The sequence below is a fragment of the Liolophura sinensis genome, chromosome 4, assembly GCF_032854445.1.
Source record: "Liolophura sinensis isolate JHLJ2023 chromosome 4, CUHK_Ljap_v2, whole genome shotgun sequence".
Taxonomy (NCBI): Eukaryota; Metazoa; Mollusca; class Polyplacophora; order Chitonida; family Chitonidae; genus Liolophura; species Liolophura sinensis.
The window spans coordinates 20,526,776-20,548,373 of record NC_088298.1 but is presented as its reverse complement, the minus strand read 5'-3'; the positions used below and the strand labels follow the sequence as shown (position 1 = coordinate 20,548,373).

Here is a 21,598-nt window from a genome sequence, read left to right as displayed (position 1 = left end):
TGAGAACTATGAAAGGTACTGGAACAATGGGCTGTTCTTGTTTACATTGATAGTATTTCTTTTGTTTTCAAACGGTAGTCATGTGTTTTACCAGGTCATTTAATAACAAATGAGTGGGTTTAAATGTGATCATGAATCAGCAAATGCTTCCTGTAAATTGATCATGTTATCTCATCCTAATGGACTGTACTTCGTTAAGGTTTTCCTGGAAATGTTGTTATTCCCTCATTGTGTTCTTAAACTGTAATGATAAATAGGGTTCCTAAGTTTTTCTGCCAGCATATATATCTGTTGCACATCCTTTGACTGTGTTTGAACCCATTGTAAAATTTCAGGATTTACTTTGCCCTTTTCCTTTGTGAAATGTGAAGAAATATCCATTATCTAACATATCTGGAAAAAAGATGAAAATATCCATTTTTATTTCTGTGCATAAGCTGGCAGTTCGGATGTCTTTAACATTGTCTAACAATTGTGTGATCAAAATTCCCTGTGTAAGTAGTTACACTTTGAAGACATGGCCATAATTTCATGTCAGTATCTGGCATGTTAATTCATTTGTCAGCATCCATATAGAACAGGGTCACCATGGCCATTTTGGGTCATTATATGCTTCACCAACAGCCTCAGAGAGGGCTGAATAGCAGCGGTATCAAGGAGCAGTATTAGGCCATTGTTGTGCGGACAATGGAAGAAATTTTGTTGCCGACAGAGCGCTCCAGGTTTCGTACAGCTGTGGCATATAGATTAGCCCTGCATGCTGTTCACATGTGGAATGTTGTATACTGTTGTCATGAATGCTGATTAAATGGATGAAGGATTGATAAAGGATTCTGTTTCTTAACTTTAATGTTAACAAAACTGGAAACATTTTTCCTCTGTGTATCGTGGTGAATTTCAAGTAACTTATTTGGTACTATTCGGATTGTTAATTTTTATTCCACCCCACCATCCACCTCAACAGCCCCAAATATAAATAACTGATATTCTGTCTGAAGTAATATTTTTGTTCCAGTGATTTGGAGGGGTTTTTAAGTTACATGTTTTAATTGGCCCAAGTTTTTTTGACATTGCACGTGGACATAATGGTGGTGCTATAGTCTAAGTCAGTTATCAAATACATGTGTATCTCATTTTTAGGAAAACCAACATCGACATCATGAAACTGCTCCCTCTGTCTTCGTTAAAATCGCTAAGAGTCTGTGATTTTGACACGTCATATTGAATTCCTGGCTACTGCAGCCTGCTTTGTCATCCCTCCCCTTTCCCTGTTTCTCCCTGCTACCATTCAGGAATCTTGCCCTCCTCTTTGCCTCTTTACATGGCAGAGGCACTGACCAAACTCTATGTCTACCCTCTTTTGGACCTGATGTTATTCTTATATGACAGTGTGATAGACACAGCATGAATGGGACCCAAATTGGACCTGTCAGTTGAGGAGCTTTGCATTAGCTGACGCTGTTAATTACCTCCATTGTCCGTCAAAAGTGATGGCTGTTGAAATAACATCGACGATCCTGAATGCCAGCGGCTCCAGAACCAATACTCATTTAACAAAATACACAAAGATTCCACTGACCTACAAAGGGAGGCTACCATGCTTTCTTGGGCGATGTTTTTGCGCTTCTACCAATTTGTACCGTTGGCTCAGTAGGTCATGATTCTCATAGACACTGCGTCGCTTCGGGAGATGGATGTTTGAGCTCGACTAATGAGGCTTGTTACTGTCATATTTTGGTGTTTTGGAACAAGACTCTAATCAAGAGTTTTCTTTCTGAAGTACCGCTTCAAAATGTTTTTGCCCACTAGTACCTTGATTGGGTGCTATACTCTAGTCATAGACGATGGCAATCCCCAGGAATATCAAGCGTGGGACCGAATAACAAGATCTCTTACATTAGATACCTGGTACACTGGTGTAGAATTTGGCCTTTGGAGACTATGTGTGTATCTTTATAAAGTCCTGTATGATAATATTGCTGCTGGCTTGGTTGTTGGTTATGTATGAAGTTATTTATTTATTTATTTATTTGATTGGTGTTTTACGCCGTACTCAAGAATATTTCACTTATACGACGGCAGCCAACATTATGGTGGGTGGAAACTGGGCACAGCACGGGGGAAACCCAGGACCATCCGCAGGTTGCTGGAAGACCTTCCCACTTACGGCCGGAGATGTTTAAAGTTACATGTATGACTCTTGGTGTAGGCACTGGAATAAGTGTGATTTTTAAAATATGACAATTGGGGTTTAAAATGAGACCAGTGTGATACATGTATACTGTTGCTACCCTGATTCCACAATTTTCACTGCAGTTTATGCATCTTTTCAAGTTTATATTGTACATGTAGCTAATCTAACAGAATAATGCCCTCAGAATGCGCTTGCAGACATGTGAAAAGTTTGAAGAATTGTAGTAGGTTTGTACCATGTGTAAAGTGTAAGGCTTGTGTAGTTAAATATACCGGTGTGAGTATGCATTGTGTAAAATGTAACAAACAGAGACATCTATATGTACCCATGTGCTTCGAGTGTGTTCTAAATATTACACATGTAAAAATTGGACTACCTAATTTGCATAAGCAAGTGGCAAATACATGAGATTTAATGCATATTTTTGAAGACATTTTCGGTTACAACAGGAAACATCTAACCAATGTTTGCCAGAATTTGAACTTAAATTTTTGTTCATTTTGATTGGTGTTTTACACCGTACTCAAGAATATTTCACTTGTACAGCGATGGAACCCAAGGGAAACCCACAACCATCCAGATGTTGCTGGCAGACCTTCCCATGTACGGCTGGAGAGGAAGCCAGCATGAGCTGAACTTGAACTGATAGCAACCACATGAATTTTAATGACCGTAAACTTTTAAGTATTATAGTAAATTTTATGGTAAAAAGTTTTTTTTATGATAAAACTGTATGACAGAATATTATAAAGCTGTGTAAGAAAGCAAATCCTACAAAGGGTAGAATTTTTGTATTAAATCGTGTGTTATGTTGAAGATAAAAAGGAATACTGTTAATTTTGAGTTTGGGTCATTCCTTTCCAATTTGACTTTCTTTAAATGCATCCATTACGCGATAACTGCACACTTTCTTTTGCCAACCCAGAGAATCCTTATGCTTGACAATAATCCCCTGGCATGTGTTATTTTCATATGTCTTTATTTGGTAAGCATGCTGGTGCCTGGTTGGCCTAATTAGCGAGTGTTAGAAGAGTTACCTCCTCATTAAGGCCGTAATCTTTCGTTATTTTGGCGATCTGCCAATGGGTCTTTCTCATACTCTTTTAGAAAAGGAATAATCTACGATCGCAATTATAAGCTGTAAAATCTGATACAGTCTTCACGTAGCCTAGAGGCAGCACTTTTCCAAGGACTTTCAGAATGATTGGGACACCTCTGAGGTCAAAGGTCAGGGCGGTTTCCCGCCAGGCCGGAGCCCAATCATGCCATATCGCGTCTTTAAGACAGAGATGCGGTCAGATTACATCGGGTGATTCGGACAGCGTGTCCCGAAAGGCGGACGTATTGGACCCGGGCAGTCCAGCGTTGTGACAGACTTGTGGTCAAGGGGTGAAGGTATATGCCTGTCAGAATAGTGTGTTTGTGTCTTTGTTAGGATCAGGGGTGATGGATGGAGAGCTTTTCCTTAGAGCGCTGTAGTCATAAATCCAGTTATCAGTTGATGAATTGGCCATTTCTGGTATTGAATTTATGTACATATAGATACAAATGATAGTGTACAGTTTGCTCCATTTTCAACCACCACAGTGATTTTAGTCTGAAAATAGTTTTGAAGTAGCAAGCTTGAATATTCATACAGCTTTGTTTGGGTTCTCTTTTTCACCAAGCTCATAATGATTTTCAAGAATTAATGATGCCGGGTGTATCCATTAAAGTGACAACCTGCGAATGGTTGTGGGTTTTCCTTAAGCTCTGTCTGGTTTTGTCTCACCATAATGCTGGCCTCTGTCTTATATGTCAAATATTCTTGAATAAGGTGTAAAACACAAGTCAGTCAATCAATCAATCAAATCTGATTGCAGTGTGACCTGGGGAATCCATAGATCCCCTGTCTAAGGAAGGTTTTGATCTCACACCTCATGTGTCCCAGAGTTACAAAGGCAAGCCCCTATAACCACTAGACTGCTAGACAGAATTAATGTTAACCACTGTAAGAAGCATGTCTCCTGTCTCTGAAAGATCTAGATCTTCATGTTAGTCATGCAAACATCAAACGTGATGAAAATACAAAACCTTTAAATGAATTTGTGGCAATTTTGATGCACTAGATACACCTGAGAAAAAAAAGTAATAATTATATATTGTAGACTTGTTTGAATGACATCAAGGTATGACATATACATGTATGCTGGGAGGTCTGTGTTATGGATTTACTGGGCTGGGAGAAAGGTATAGTATTATGCATGTATTGTGAACACAAGGGGAGAGAGATAAAAAACAATATGTGCTGTAATTCGTTGATTGATTTCTAATTATGTTAATGACTGATTGGTAATCTTATTAATTAATTTTTTTAATTACTGTGTGGGTTAATTGATATGGGTGTGGATGAATCATTGCACAGTAGTACATGGGTATAGATAAAAATAGTGCTTACTAACAAGATCAATAAATAAAGAAAAAAAAATAAAATCTTGCACAGATGAAAAAAGTTGGCATGCATCATTAAAGCATCTTTGTTTGAAGATTTAAGACTTTTCATTTTTTTTTGTCTGCCTTTTTTCCTGTGTTAATTTGCAAGGGTCAGATGCAGGCAGTTTTATTCATGTTCTTCAATCTTTTCACTCGCCACAATATGGCTGCAAAATTGCCCATGTGGCGTTAAACCATAATCATTCATTCATTCAAACTTTTCACTTGTTTGCAAGCTGTCTGTTCAAGTATATTCTAAAGGCATTATTCTGTGTAGGTTGATAAAATTATACTTCTTGTGAAGCCCAGACACTGGCCAATTCAGCCAATCCAAATCAAATTATAAATGTGCATAAATTGTACAGAAAATGGACCTGAAAGTATTGGTAATATGAACACATTCACAGTTTAATAAAATGATGAGAAAATAATTATTTAAACTGATTCATCATGAAGAGGCTCCACAGGTTTGTTGTAAATTAAGAGATCGGCAAGACATTGAAAAAAGTTTCTCCAAACGTCACATTTTATAACTTCTCTGCATTACCAATGAGACTAATAATAATAACTTATGAATGTTATGAGTTTTAATTATAAAAGTGTGACGGGAATAAAATTGATTCTGATACAGTCGCCTACACAATGATCACAGCATATGTTTGGAAATAGAATGGACAAATACGCATATTACCTTTGATATTATATCGTTGATTTGTTACAGGTGGCTCATTACTAATTTGATTATTAACTAAATTAGTTTTGTTAATTATGAACATAATGTTGATTATGTTAACTATGCTTAATTATAGTAATTAAGCAAAATGGGATTGAGATTTTGTGATTGTTTTTTTTTTTATGTTCCTATACCTGTTCTTTTTGTGGACAGTCTTTAAACTCAACGTTTAAATATAACATGCACAATCAAATACAGGAATATGCAACAATACAAATTCTAGTTTGCATAAATACTGACATATTTAAAAATGCATGCAAAGCTCAGCAAACTTTGTTTGATCTTTGTTAAGGAACTTCGTAAAGTGATTCAGTGGAGTTGGTTAAATTATTGTTAATGGGTTTTCTTTAATCATTATTAATGGAATGCATTCAATCACCTAATGGAGTTTCTTGGATCATTGTTTCTTGAATGAATTCAATCACCTAATGGACTTTCTTGGATCATTGTTACTTGAATGAATTCAATCACCTAATGGACTTTCTTGGATCACTGTTACTTGAATGAATTCAGTCACCTAATGGACTTTCTTGGATCATTGTTAATGGATTGCATTCAGTCACCTAATGGAGTTTCTTGGATCATTGTTACTTGAATGAATTCAATCACCTAATGGACTTTCTTGGATCATTGTTAATGGAATGCATTCAATCACCTAGTGGAGTTTCTTGGATCACTGTTACTTGAATGAATTCAGTCACCTAATGGACTTTCTTGGATCATTGTTAATGGAATGCATTCAGTCACCTAATGGAGTTTCTTGGATCACTGTTACTTGAATGAATTCAATCACCTAATGGACTTTCTTGAATCATTGTTAATGGAATGCATTCAGTCACCAAATGAATTTCTTGGATCACTGTTACTTGAATGAATTCAATCACCTAATGGACTTTCTTGAATCATTGTTAATGGAATGCATTCAGTCACCTAATGGAGTTTCTTGGATCACTGTTACTTGAATGAATTCAATCACCTAATGGACTTTCTTGGATCATTGTTAATGGAATGCATTCAATCACCTAATGGAGTTTCTTGGATCACTGTTACTTGAATGAATTCAATCACCTAATGGATCTTCTTGAATCATTGTTTATGGAATGCATTTATTCACCTAATGGGCTTTTTTTGATCATTGTTAATGGACATTATTGTTAATAGTTTTTTTCTTCAAGAACTGAAATATATGTGGTGTTATCTGTTTTTGCTGAGAAGTTAAATTTACTACCCTGTTGCACATAAAACTTTAAGGTGGTCATACAGGGGTAGGTCTGCCAGTTGATTGTTGTGGGTTTTTCCTCACCATATTGCTACCTGAAGTTTTAAATGTGAAATTTTCTTGACTACGGCATAAAACACCAATGAAATAAATAAACAAATAAATAAATACTATAACTGAACAGTGAACCCTTTCTTTTAAGGCTACTTGAGCCACCTAATCGTATCAAGTAAATGTGTGTATAAGTACATCAGTTTTGAACATATGGAAGAAAAAAAAAGCTACATTTCACAACATACCCTGATTCCTCAATCTTTTTGCATATGAAAGAGCAACTTCAGTGCGGTTTATGCACATTTATGATTAGAGTTTTGGAGACAAACTATATTGGTTGTATTTGCCAATTTCAGGGCTTTGTAAAAAGTATAATTTTATCAGTCTACACAGAATAATGCCTTCAGAATAAGCTTGAATAAACACCATGGAAACATGTGAAAAGGTTGACGAATTACAGTAGCAATTAATAGCTGTGAGGTCCTGCGGTAAGTCTTTAGACCTCTTGTTAATTGTATGGTCCATTTTGACGGATAAAATGTCACAAGCTGTCAACTCTGCAACTACAAAACATCTCCGATCAACCACAAATGGTAATCCCCAAGTGCCATTCCCCTCCTCGAAGTATGTGAAAACAAAGCCTTTCATACAATGGTCCAAAACTGTGGAACTCATTAGAAAGGGACTTTAAAGAGTCAAAATCTCCAAAAGCCTTCTGATGTTCTTGTAACAGTTCTTGTAACTGACAGAGTAAATGTTCATCATTTGTCACCCTCAGAAAATAAACTTATATACATATACATATATATTTATGTAAAAGTTTGATTGACTAACAGCCTGGTTGCAAGTAAAAAAAGAAAAAAACAGAAAACAAACAGAACAGGTCACCGAGTGAAGGTGGTTAACAATTGATCACCAAAAGACACGGGTATCATATCTCTGTGTTTTTCAGTATGAAAAGTGTCGCTGCACATTATACTCTATCTAAGGCTGCTTCACAACAATGCCATCTGGTTTCAACTTGATTAAAACTGATTGGGGTTTATGATGGTGGGGGTGCTTGGGGACACAGTGCTCAGGAAAATAATCCCCGCCAGGAACAGATATTTTACGACCTGTGGTAAAAACCTGTGGGCTCTGGCGTCCATCACCGTTATAGACTCAGCATCCCCCAAATCAGCAACCATCATCATTTCAATTGCCCGATATGGAAATATAAACCAGAATTCTTTTTATCTAATATAACAGGCCAGAAATTATTATCGGCGGGCACTCGTTCGTGATTTAATTTTAGACTGGCAACAAAAGTGCGTTTATGTTTGCATCGTTGTACGCTTCCAGGCACAGTGGCTGCGCATGGCTCGCCCCGGGGAGGGGAGATGTTATTTATGGCATGTTTAGCGGCAGTGTGCTGTGTGATGCATCAGTTGCAACATGTCGACTTAACATCAGGCGTGATGAGGATTTAAGAGGAATTTCTCTTGATTTTTCATTTGTTATATTTAATCCTCTCGAAAACAACTAACGGCAGCACTCTGTTAAATGAGATATTGTTTGCGCACATTTCACAAGAATCCCTTTTTTTTTTTTTTACACCTGCCTCTAAAGAAAACAGAATTTTTTTCAAAGGGGCTGTGTTAAAAGAGTTCAGATTTTGAAGCACAAGTAGTTGTTTTTTCTAGTTGAAGGTAATTAAGGTACAATAAGTCTTGTCCTTCAAGCTGTGGGTTCAAATCCAAGTCTGGCTAGCATTTGAACCTTTTTTTTTTTCATTTCTTCTGGACAAGTCAGTCAGTCTGTCATTTCATTAGCTAACTTTCACTACAATGTGCAATTTCATATTCTGGAGTTAGGCAGGAATTAATGGCTGTGAGTATCCTGCGGATGGTCATGGCTTAGAGCCTGGTTTCCTCCTAACATATATGCTATGCTGGCTGTCATCGTATATATGTGAAATATTGATGAACTTCTGAGCATGCTATTTAACATTGGAATATCTTCTTTTTGTACATAGATAGACATTAAAACATCACAGGAATTACCTCCAAACTAAGATTTATATATTTATTTGATTAATGTTTTATGATGGGAGGAAACTATAAAGAGCCCCGCTTAAACCCATGACCATCTGCAGTTTGCTGGCAAAACGTACAGCCGGAGAGGAAACCAGCATGAGCTTGACTTAAACTCACAAAGTGCGCATTGGTGAGAAGCTCCTGGGTCATTGCCCCGCGCTGGTGGGCTAACCGCCTCAGCGATGAGGGCCCCCCTCCAAATTAAGATAAAAACACACAGTCACCACATCATTAGTATATAACATTTGTAAAATATATAGAACATTACACATTATAGTTAAAAAAAAACGGCAAACAATTCAAGCACGTGACTGCAAGCGCTTTATTCAACAACCTCCCCCTCTCCCCCCAAAAAATGGTTTGAAATATAGATATTAAGGTTTTTTTTTCTCTGACATTTACTTATTTGTTGTTGATTCTTTCACTAATTATAAGGTAACTGCATTCAAACAAATGTACAGACACATTTTTATGATATTTTTCCCTAAAGTTTATAGTTGCTGTGTCTGCATGGAAGCTGCAGAGATTCAGAAATGTCACAAAGTGGTCAATTTTTACTTGCGATATGGATGATTTTTTTTTTCAACCATCAACATTGAATTTAGTTTACTTAGCTGCTATGGAAACAGGGTCTTGAGATCAAAATTTGTCAAGGTGTTTTCCCTTTTTTTCTTTTGTTCGCATAGAATTTTTATGATTTGCACAATGTGTGTGGGAAGAATCTGTATTACAGTTTACCTTTTTTATCTTTCTACATTTCCATATTTAATGTGATTTCTCTAAAAGATATTTATTCTTTAAGTAACCAAGGCAACGGAGTCACTCAATCATTGTGAATTTCATTTGAGTTTTATGCCTCCACACTTTTTAAAGCCAAAACAAAAATCAATATTTTTCTTTATTGTATGTGTATAATTTCATCGAAAACCGTGAATTCATTAAAAAGCTTTCTGCTATCGCTGTCATTTGGCGAGGAATCTGCTCAGCCATATGGCTTGTTTTCCAGCAAAATCTGATGGTTTTGTATTGTACTTTGTGTCCAATACGAACTCGTATTGGACTGATTTCCATGACAATGTAACACTCGTCCGTTCTCTGATCGAGTCCAAGAAGATATTGATCTCGTCACGTGCTGATTTTTTCCATCTCGGCATCCTCTTTTTTTCCCAATTTTTTTTTTATGTAATTTCTTGACGCAGCTCGCGAATTTCCTTTCAACTGATGGCGAGTTGCGATAATACTGCATAGCTTGCTGAAAAAGACCCTTTCATAGACGTTGACTGACGATGACTCTCTGTTAAAAATTAAACGTGATTAAGAATCAATCGTATCCAGATTCTATGAGTGTGCCTCATTGAAATCTCGTGAATAAAACGACGGAGGAAATAAAAGTAATTAAGTCATGCTTTGCAAGCTAACTCCGCATTGTGCCCCCGCACATGTATCAATTGGTGTTCTCCAAATATTGAAACATTCCTAGAGAAGGATTAATTTGAAAAGTGTCTGATATCGGAATTTAGTAGCGACATGTATCGGTTTGCTAACTGTGTTTATACTTTGAGTGGTGTTATACAAGCAGCTTAGCTCATTTTGGGTTTTCTGTTAGGGGTGGGGGGTGTGGAGGTCTGTGAGTGGGGGGTGGGTGTGGGGTGGTGGGGGGGAGGGCGTTGAGACTTGGGAAGGGGAAAATTATGTGAATCTAAAAATGGCCTGTAAATTTTTTTGTGTGATAAACAAGTATTCAGTGTCATGTTTACATGGCTTCGGTGTCAAAGTACTGGTCTTCTCCTGTTCTGCCATAGATTTGAACCTTGGTCGCACTCCTTAAAATTAGACCTGTGAAATATATTTTATTTATTTATTTATTTATTTATTTGCTCCCACTATGATGCCAGCCACCGTCATATGAGGTGAAATGTTCTTGACTACAATGTAAAACACCAATCAAATGAATAATCAAATGACAGCCAGTATTATGGTGGGAGGAAACCTCTGTGGAAACCCACAAACCTGTGAAATATGGCCTGCTGTTAATGGTTTTGTCTTTAGGATGCAGCAGGCCGTGTAAATTCCATGGAGATTCATGGAATACTTATTTTACAAATACATTGATGAAACTTTAAAGCCTTATACATTTTCTGAGGTTATGCCCCTTTGACTCTACGTTAGGAGATTCAGTCATGTGGCGTTTAATTGTATGGGATCTTCTCTTTGCGGGGGAGAATCTGAGTGCCATCGTTTAAAAATTCTCTCATAATTACACACTGTTATATTGAGCTGTCTGTTTCTTGTCTGTCTGCTTGTCTGTCTGTCCGTCCACTCATACACACATGTATACCCAATAAATATTCAGAGAGTAAAAACCTAAATATTATATACACATTTTACCAAAACAAACAAATGGATAATACTGTGCTTTTGTGTCTTCATTGCAGTATTGAAGAATCATTGAAAAAATATATTGGACCTGTATTCAGAGCACGATCACCACCAAAATTTGATATATTGGAATTTGGACATAGGCCAAGCTGTACGCTGTGCACAAAGTTTCATCCAAATCCATTTGTAAGGGCTAAAGTTTCTGATAGACTGATAGGCAGACTTATAAATTCCAACAAAAACAGAACGGAGATCCTTGGCAAAGGTAATAGCATGTTATCTGGACTGTGACTTCATTTGACCCTGGCTAGATCATCCTTACAGGCTGCTGCTTAGTCATTAATTTGTATCTGTCTTTAAGGTGAAAAAAACGTCCTCGTGTACCATGTGAGTTGCCTAAGAAATCTTAGCCAACTGTGTTTAATAACATTTACTATAACATGGGCGCCCGAAAATGTTTTCCCAAAAAGTTTAATCAGAACAAACAATGAGCAGAACCTGAGGAAGTGAGCCTTTGTGAACTTTAGAAGTTCCTATAGCAGAACAATATCAGTAGTCCATCCAGAAAATGGTGAGAGAGGTGATTGGTAAAGTAATGTCAAAAAATGATTCCTAACATTCTAGACAACTCACATAATACAGGACTACTTTTACCTTCATTGACATAAGAGTTTGAACACTGAACTGCCATATATATTGTCAGACATGCACCACTTTAGTTTGTCTGCGTCTGTTTGTTTGTCTGCCTCTCTGTACACACTTAAGTAACAGCTTCTTTATTCTTTGTAGTTGAGCACTACCTGTTACAGTATAATAGTTCGTCAGCCTGAAGGCTTTATGGTAGCTATTCCATCTGATAAAATCTTGTCATGGCCCGTGTCGGTAATGGTTTGGTGGTGGCATTTGGATAACATCTGTAATATGTGAAGAATATTTGGTTAAGGACTGTTGTATAGTTCTGGGGTTGTGTACTGAACTGCTGTTGCATAGCACTCAGTGATAGTTGGAAGCATCTGTATTGTTTGTTCTGAGTGCACTGCTCTTAACATTTACATTTATAGCAATTGCGGATTCACAATAGCAGTGACTTGATTTCATGTTGCCTAGCACTTAACAGGCCCATTGTTAAGGGAATGGCCAATTTTTAAAAGGTAGAATGTAGAAAAACTTGAAGATGTGGTCGAACGGATTGCTTTCCACCAAGACGTTTTACATATTTGTCAGATATATTTGAAAGTTTGTCAGGAACTTGTTTAAGGCATCCTCCACCCATAAAACATTTGAATAAATAAATTAGAACGTTATTCATTTCAAATATTTCGATTTCCACTGATAAGCTTCACAAAGTAGAGCTAGTATTGTGGTAACTCCAACAATACAGGGCGAAGCATCATTCATTATGTTGGTTTTATTTAAACCAAGAATTCTTGAAAATGGCTTAAGTAAAACTCTAAATTATTCACTTCATCTTATAAATTTCATCGTATAAATTTCATCTTATAAAATATATGTTTATTGGACAGAATATTTTGTGCTTGTGAAGAAAAAGACTTACTGATGTTTGTATCCTTATAGTTACATTGAATTGTCCTCAGCACAAATTGAATCATGGTTTGCAATGCATTTAGCAGATTTCCATTCAGAATGGAAGCTGGCTCAAAGGTTATAACCAGCGTATACAATCATTTTAGTTCAATACCATAAATTCTCAGCACATTTGTGGCATCAAAATCTTATGAATTATGTTTTCAAATTTTGTCTGAAGTAGTACTTAACTGGTCGACTTGTTGAGGATTTGGAGTAATTTGTGTCGTTGATTTTGTTCAAACATGCCGTTTCCGGTTATTGTTCTTGGTAATTAATCTCTGTTCACTCAGAAATGGAAGAGCAAATATAACCTTCATGTGCTTCCAGATCAGCGCTTCTTTTTCTGATTTTATGGAACTATTTGTTAAAAAAAAAGAAATGGATTTAGAAAAGCTTCGATCTTGTGTCTTTCAGCTCATTGTACAGATATCTCTGTCTGGTTTAACATAATGTGTTTCAAGGATTCTTTGTTTCCATGGAAATGGGATGTAAATAAAATAAAGTGCTGCTATATTGTTACATGAAAGACATCATCATTGTGCAATTATGTTGATGAATCTTGCGCTATATTCCTGCTATTAATTAAATTTCAGTGTTAATCACTCCTCTTTTGAATTTTTCTGATAATGGAATTCGCTTGAAGGACTTCATTGTTGCTTAGTTCGGAACTGAACCTGCAGATTGAGTCTAAAAACGCATGTCGCTTGTGCATTTGTGATGCGAGTTAAATAATGCCTGCCCGGGCTGTTGTTTGGATTTCGATAATTTTGCGTGGAGCGATGACAAAGGTAGAAAGTTCCAACTTCCCAAAGGGTCGTGTGCCGCCAGACAATAGTCCCATTTTAAAAACCACAGCATTTGGTGGGGAGAAGTCCTTAAAGCTTTCACCTGTGTGGCGTGCTCAGCATTGATAGACAGGCAGTACATTTTATTGACGGCGTGCTGTATGCGATTTGATGGCCATTGTCGGATGTTAATAACCAGTCCAGCGGGAAAAAAAATCCATAAAGTACGTTCAATATGGGGTTACCCTTTGTTGGCAATTGCAGTCGACGACCACCTCAGACTCTGCATTTTTACCCATAATGCCATGTCATTGGCACCTATTTCCTGATTGGCTAAGGGCGGTGAATTCTTATCTGGCGCAGACTGTTAGACACACTGCCGTCGTACCATCAAGACTAATTTCCTTTTCACATTGCATAGTGGGAAGGCTGATTTGTCACGGATGTACAGACTCGTTATAACACTGGAAGGTCATCGTCAGTATATGTGTCCAGGAGGTGGAAAGATGTGAACACATTCAGTATTACAGGTATCTACAAACTGTGATATGAACCTAAGGCTGCACTGTTTTAAATATTTGTTTTATGGGTGGAGTGAATTTTTTTATCAATGCTGGAGGATGGTACTAAAAAAAAAAAAAAAAAAAAAAAAAATAAGAGTGAAAAAATTCAATTTTTGAAAATGTGGAATGTCTCAGCAATTGTTCCTGAGAAAGACATATTTATGCGAAAGCCTTGAAAGACAGAACAATCATCGAAAAATATTATGATTAGAGAAAATAATAAAGAGCCAATTTTCACTTTTATTCTTATTCCCATTTTAGATTTTTATTGTCAACTCACCAGTAAAATAACACAGAATAAAATTGGTGCCTCCTAACTGCGATTCTTCAAAATTGTTGGACTTTAGTGATGCATTTTTTTTGTTTTAGATTACAGCTATTCATTACATTCCCTAAATGACCTAAAAATCTGACCACAAAAGAGCATTTTTAGAGGCAAATAAAAGTCATAAGGAATTAAAGACTGCTAACATCTGGTGCTAAAATGTATGTTTTCCCTGTAAGATATCCTTCTACCTTCCAAACACCTCTCAAATCATCTTTCTACAATCAGCAGAACTCCCAGAATTTGGGAGAATGAGCAAGTTAGTCATGGACGAAATTTTAGGTCATTTAGGGGTATATACATGTAGATTTATAGGAGTGATTCAATCTAATGGCTTTGCTTAAAATTTCATTGCCTTACTATTAATGCATATATGGCGATAGTTACATTGTAAACATGTTCAAAACTCCCTATTTGATTTTTAACTTTGTTGACTATTTTATTTTAGGCGCCATATTAAACAAAAAATGCAAACAAGCTAAGTGTATGTACATATGATGTCAAGAAATATTGTACATGCCCTAATTTTATATTTCGCTTTGTAGAGCTAATTGTACATAACTAGAGTTTGTAGAGCTAATTGTACATAACTAGAGGTTGTAGAGCTAATTGTACATGACTGGAGTTTGTAGAGCTAATAATACATAACTGGAGTTTGTAGAGCTATTTGTACATAACTAGAGTTTGTAGAGCTAATTGTACATAACTAGAGTTAGTAGGGCTAATTTTACATAACTAGAGTTTGTAGAGCTAATTGTACATAACTAGAGTTTGTAGAGCTAATTGTACATAACTAGAGTTTGTAGAGCTAATTGTACATAACTAGAGTTTGTAGAGCTAATTGTACATAACTAGAGTTTGTAGAGCTAATTGTACATAACTAGAGTTTGTAGGGCTAATTTTACATAACTAGAGTTTGTAGAGCTAATTGTACATAACTAGAGTTTGTAGAGCTAATTGTACATAACTAGAGTTTGTAGAGCTAATTGTACATAACTAGAGTTTGTAGAGCTAATTGTACATAACTAGAGTTTGTAGAGCTAATTGTACATAACTAGAGTTTGTAGAGCTATTTGTACACAACTAGAGTTTGTAGAGCTAATTATACATAACTAGAGTTTGTAGAGCTAATTGTATATGACTAGAATCTGTCAAAGCTAATTGATAGCTTTGGTATTTTACAGTAGCATGTAATAAAGTGCCGGTCACAGTTCTTAATCTCCCAGGCCTGTTTTTTTTTTTTTGTCTGACACGTAATTACGTTGGTAGAGTGTTAATTTCCTCTGTATTAATTTAGCTACTGATGTAGAAATAGCACTGAAGGATCAATATCCAGTTGAATCAGGTTTTGGTTTAATGCTGGTTCTGGCCATGGTTATCTTTGTGTGAAATAATTTCACATTTGCTTTAATTTTAGTGCATCTTTTGTACTGCCTTAGAGGCGTGATGTGACTGAAATAAAGCAACATTAAATCTGTAGAAAGCAAATTGATAGCTTTGGTATAATAAAAAAATGATAAAAACACTTATCCATCAAACTTTTCTGATGTTGACTGGGCATGTATGTTGGAATAATTTGAGAGCATGCAATCCTGGGTGTACTCTGACGATCAAAGCTGGCATTTTTTTTTTTTTTTTTTTAAGGTCATGAGAACATTTCGCTATTAACGCCATCTAATTTGCATAATCACTTGATAAAAGATGTATAAGCATATTGTGTTCAAATGTGCTTTTTGATGTGTGAAAGGTAACAGAATTAGCGTACTCTACTCCTGTCAATTCTGATTTTTTCTTTCCTCTGCACTGACTCATGGTTAAATATTGTTACGTTCATGTGTTAATTTCCGTTTTATTGATTATTGGACAGAAAGCTGCAGAAATATTTATTTATGATCTCCCTTGATTAAGTTTAACTGCTTGTTTTTTTTTGCACGAAGCAACATCAGACCTGTCAGGTACTATTTAACTGTGTCGTATTAAATTATCGTGTGTTTAGACAAATTCAAACGCAGTGTCCATTGCTATATGGTACAGCAAATTGATTAAATGTAGTGTTTGCTTCCAGTAGAAGATCAATCAAGTTTACCTGCAAAGTAATTGACCTTCAAGCTGGGATATTTTATCCACTGTGTAATTGAGCTGGAATGTGAGATGTGGTATATTTCTGTCAAACCGTTGCGTGTTAGACGGTGATTTCGAATTGCCTGTAGAGTGCCTTAGCCGCGCTGGTCAGTTCGTGTAGCTATATAACCAACTTTTATCCAGCCATTCATCTTTGGCACCAAATAGAAGGAAGCTTTTATCTTCGGACGATCTATTTGTTAAATGCCGATGAAGATATTGACCAATCTGTTCAGTCACTGGGACTGTGAAGTGAAGGACCCCCCATGGAGCTGGAACAACCAATATATCGCTTAGAAATTAGTCTGTGATTTACAGCAGCTGGCTGTTACTCTTTGTGCGATACTACTAACGGTGATTTGTATAATTGCGATCTTCTTTCAAGCGCGTATTTGCACACGCATATTTTAATACGAGGTGCCATCACATTGGTCAGCCGATTTTCCACCCCTGTGCTCCTTTTTTTCTCCTGCGCGCCCGCACTCCCAAGTTAAACGCGGACAATTAGAGGTGCGTTTAGGATCTGGAGAGTGTATCTTACACGTTGTTAAGGAAACTGAAACGCTTGGGTGGCAGAAGAGGGTCATTTGGTATGAGGGTCAGAGAGGAATTGCCCAGCCCCTGGATCATTTAGGAATGTCAAATATCAAATTGTGGTGACTAATTGGCACTTCAGATGTGGCATCTGCAAGTGCCTGAGTTACTGTATATTTTTGAGCTCATGTTCAAATTTATGTCATCAGACATGAAGGATAGCATATGATCTTAAATGCTGCAATAACTCAGTGTTTTAAAACATTGCAAAAACTGAAAAGATCATATGTATTGAACCATTTAAATGCATGTGTACTGCTGTTTGTGAATTAAACTCAAACAAAGAGTAAGGTTAAAAGAAAAAAATATTTTCTTAGCAAAAAGAGGTAGGTCATTATAGGTAGTGTCTTATTCAGTACTCTCTAATTGATTCAAGGTGTTGATAGTGAGCTTATGTCAGAGACTTACCCTAGTACATGTAGTAATCATTGTTATTAATTCTTTGACTCACCTGTCAGTATAAAGGAGGAAGATGGGTCAGTGAGTGTTCTTAGTTCTTTGACTTACCTGTCAGTATAAAGGAGGAAGAAGGGTCAGTGAATGTTCTTAATTCTTTGACTTACCTGTCAAAATAAGGGAGGAATTTGGGATCATTTGTCTGTTCTTAATTCTTTGACTTACCTGTCAATATAAGAAAGGAACATGTGATCATGTGTCTGTTCTGAATTCTTTACACAGGTAGAAATCACTATTCATAACTCTTTGAACCCTCTTGTATTTGAACCCTTTTGTATTTGAACCTTGGAGGAAGCGCTTTTTCTTTCCTTTCTATCTTACCTATTTTATGAATGCATCAGCACATTCCACTATATCAGAAAATCTTCTTGATAATTAAATTTCTTTTGTGTGTATTCTCAAGTAATGTGTATGTAAAGGAAAGAAAATGTTATCCGGACACTCGTGCATTAGTGCCCTTAAATTGCTCATTCACAAAGTCTTTTTCATTATTAATTTTTTTTTTTTTGCATGTCTCAGGCAATGTAGAGAAGAAAGTCTTACCTGGACACATTAACATTCATGTATTTAATAGTGCCCTTAATCATGAATATCTTCGTGTTGTGAAGTGTGAAATGTTGACTAAAGGGATGGAGTTGTTTCTGATTGGCTGCATGGTGTGAGAGATGGGCAAGTCTATGCCATGCTTAGCTAAAAAGGAATTTTAGATACTGTAATTCGTCAGCCTTTTCGTATGTTTGCAATGTGCTTATTCAAGCTTATCCTGATGGCAGTATTCTGTGTAAGTTGATAAAATTACACTTTTTGTGATGGCCTGAAATTGGTCAATCCAACCAATGTAGTTTTGTCTCCAAAATCAAATTATAAATGTGCATAAATTGCAATGAAAGTTGCTCTTTCTTATGTAAAAAGGTTGAGGCATTAGGGTATGCCAAATCTATTCAAATGTGACCACAGCTGTAGCCTTCAGCCCAGGAAGCCGTATCTCCATGGTCAGCCAATCAGCATCGATTCTGTATCTCTTTTTAAGCAAACTTTCAGTCTGAATATTTAACTGGATTTCAATGAAGTTCATCAGCATCTCTTTGCTAAGTGCTTTTGATTATGAAAGTTTAATTTTGCTCATACATGTTCATTGTTTTGTCTAGTTTTTGTCTTCAATTTTTCTGAAACCCCCCTTTTTATTGTCATCAGAAAGATAGGAGTTCCTGTTTGCTAAATCTATGTTTAACTTGATCTTTGAACTTTTACCTTTAAAATTCAAGAATAATCTGATGATTTCTGTCGGGGGATATTCTTGGATCAGGATGATTTGTTTTTTTGTTTCCCTAGACAAGTTTAGCATGATTAAGCCATTAATAATATGGTTATGTGACTCTGATTTATATTAATTTATCCAAAATTACCAATTTAGAAAATAATTTAAGTTTTTTTTTGTGTGACAAAACTGAGTATTATGTACTTTTTCTTTTTGAAAACACCTGGCAATTCAAATCAAGCCTGTGTAAAATGAATATACCTGCCTCTGTGGAAAGCTCTTAAGCTACGTTCTGTTTGCTCTGAGAAGTTGTTAGACAAGTTCCTCAATGATCAGATCACTGAATACACATGTTTGAAGATGTGCAAACTTTACTATTTCTGGCTTCCCAAGTGCACTTAATGTTTTGAAGTGTCAACTTGACTTTGTTCTATGGCTCGTCATCATATGACTGAAAAATTGTTAAGTACCACGTTCAACCCCAAACACTCACTCACTCACTCTATTCTACGGCTGGTCTGTCTGCATTGATGATGACCTGTAATTAGTGAACATATATTTGCAGAGGTTAAAGTTACATATAGGTAATTGCCTCTGGCCGATACGACCAGTATCCATTGTTATCTACAGGCCCACTCAATATTATAGCGGGTCCTTCAGTTAAATAACGGTAAACATGACCAAATTATGTCATTGATTTATTTTCACCTATATGTAGAGGATTTAGTGGAAGCCATATTTTGTGGCCAAGGTTGTAAGCACGCCAGCAGGGTGCAATGGCAGAGGAGTTCTCACCAATCTCGTCGCTGTGAGTTCACTTTATGCTGGTTTATTCTCCGGCCGTACCTGGGAAGGTTAACCTGCAACCTGCGGATGGTCAAAGATTTCCCCGGGCTCCGCGTGTTTTTCTCGTACCATAATTCTGGCAGCCGTCATATAAGTGAAATATTATGAAAGAAAAAAGAGGGGGAGTTAGATATATTATTCGTTACATGGTTACTCAGTGATAGGATATACATATATATGACCAATACGAGGATTATTGACACCATGTGTTTGCATCTCCTATCACTGAGTAACCATGTAACGAATTTATCCGGCAAAGACCCATCAATTCAGCGCAGAAGACCGATGTACAGATGAATCTCTTCAGTGATGTGGCATCGGCCCGGATAGCACAGTTGGTAGAGCGTCCGCTGATCCAGGATCAATCCTTGATCGAGTCACACCTAAGACTTTAAAAGAGGAAGTTGTAACTACCTCGCTTGGCGTTCAGCATGAAGGGGATAGTGCAACGACTGGTTGACCCGTATCAGTATAATGGCTCGGGCAGGGCGGCTTACTTGCCTTCGGTAAGTCGTCTCAGTGAAGCAGCACTAAATAAAAGAGCGGTGGAAATCCGTCCTGCTACAAGGAGGCACGTTACACGTACATGCACCCTAAAGATTCCTTCGTCGTCATATGACTGAAAAATTGTTGAGTACAACGTTAAACCCCAAGCACTCACTCACTCACTTCAGTGATGTGACCATTGTATTCAGAACCCAACAAAGGGAGGTAACCGACTCAGCACCAACATTTGACGTCATCTGCAGGATTCGGGAATATATCTGACCCCCACGTGACTATTGTTGTCCAATGAAAAGTGGAGTATTTTGTCTGATGTGGGATAATCTTGAGTACATCCTAAAACACCAATCAGATAAATAAATAAATAATAATAAATATTACAGGTAACTCCTTCAATTTGTTTACATTTAACAGTTTTACGTGTAACAGTTTTCTTGGCCCAAAAAATGGATGTTTGTACAATGTCAGTGTCTTTAATTTATGCATGAGTTTTTTGAAAGAGCTATTTAATTTCGTAAAATGATGCCAGAAGTAAGAGTTTTAAAATTAAATGTACAATACATTATAGCAGTGAATCATGCCTATTGTATATTACTGTTATATAGAATAAATACAAGGTTGGATGCGACCGGATTTCCCTCCTTATATTTGCTTTGATATTCTACAAATTGACAAGGACATGTACATAAATGCAAAGTTGTGCTTGTACGTTTTGGTGTTTGCTGATTCCACAAGCTATTTCTGATTTAAGTCAAAATTTAAAACACAGTTTTAGGGCTTATTTTTGGTTCCTAGAAATCAAAATTTTTACCACTTCATCTATGTTATCTTTTGACAAATGTGTCAAAATTTTAACATCCAAGTTTGACTTAAGTCGGAAATGGTTTTGTGAAATCGGCCTCTGTGCTTTGGCAATGCTACAGGTGGTCGAAAAAAATTCTTGACATTTATGAAAAAAAATTGTATGCAGATGTATTCAGGTGAGAACTTGTAAAAGTTTACCTGTGACAATGAGTGACATCCCCAGCTTTTCAGAAATGGACGTGTGTGTGTACATATGTTACACACTAAAAAGGGGTGTATACATGTGTAACTACGCGAGGGTAAGAAGTTCATTTGTACCTTTTATGGGAGTTTTATTTGAACTGCATGCAGATTACACATGTACTGTACAGTTCTGCTGGTGCGGTGAATTATGAGAACTTAAGAAAAGGAAGGACCATTTTTTTTATAAAAGGTGATTGATCTACCATAAATGACCTACAATTTTGTCCACAAAAGTGCATTTTTAGAGGCAAATAAATGTCACAAAATTTTATTTTTGGTGATGAAACTTAGATTTTTCCGGTAGAATATCATCCCAATTTCCAAACAATCCTCAAAAAAACCATTCCAAAGTCAATAGAACTCTCAGGATCCAAAAAATGGCAAGT

General features: G+C 36.5%; 1 protein-coding gene across 1 annotated transcript in view; it reads left to right on the top strand.

Moving 5' to 3' along the window:
* Positions 1 to 21,598, top strand: part of LOC135464511 (uncharacterized) — a 151,264-nt gene that overhangs the window by 35,124 nt on the left and 94,542 nt on the right. The gene's annotated exons all lie outside the window — the stretch shown is intronic.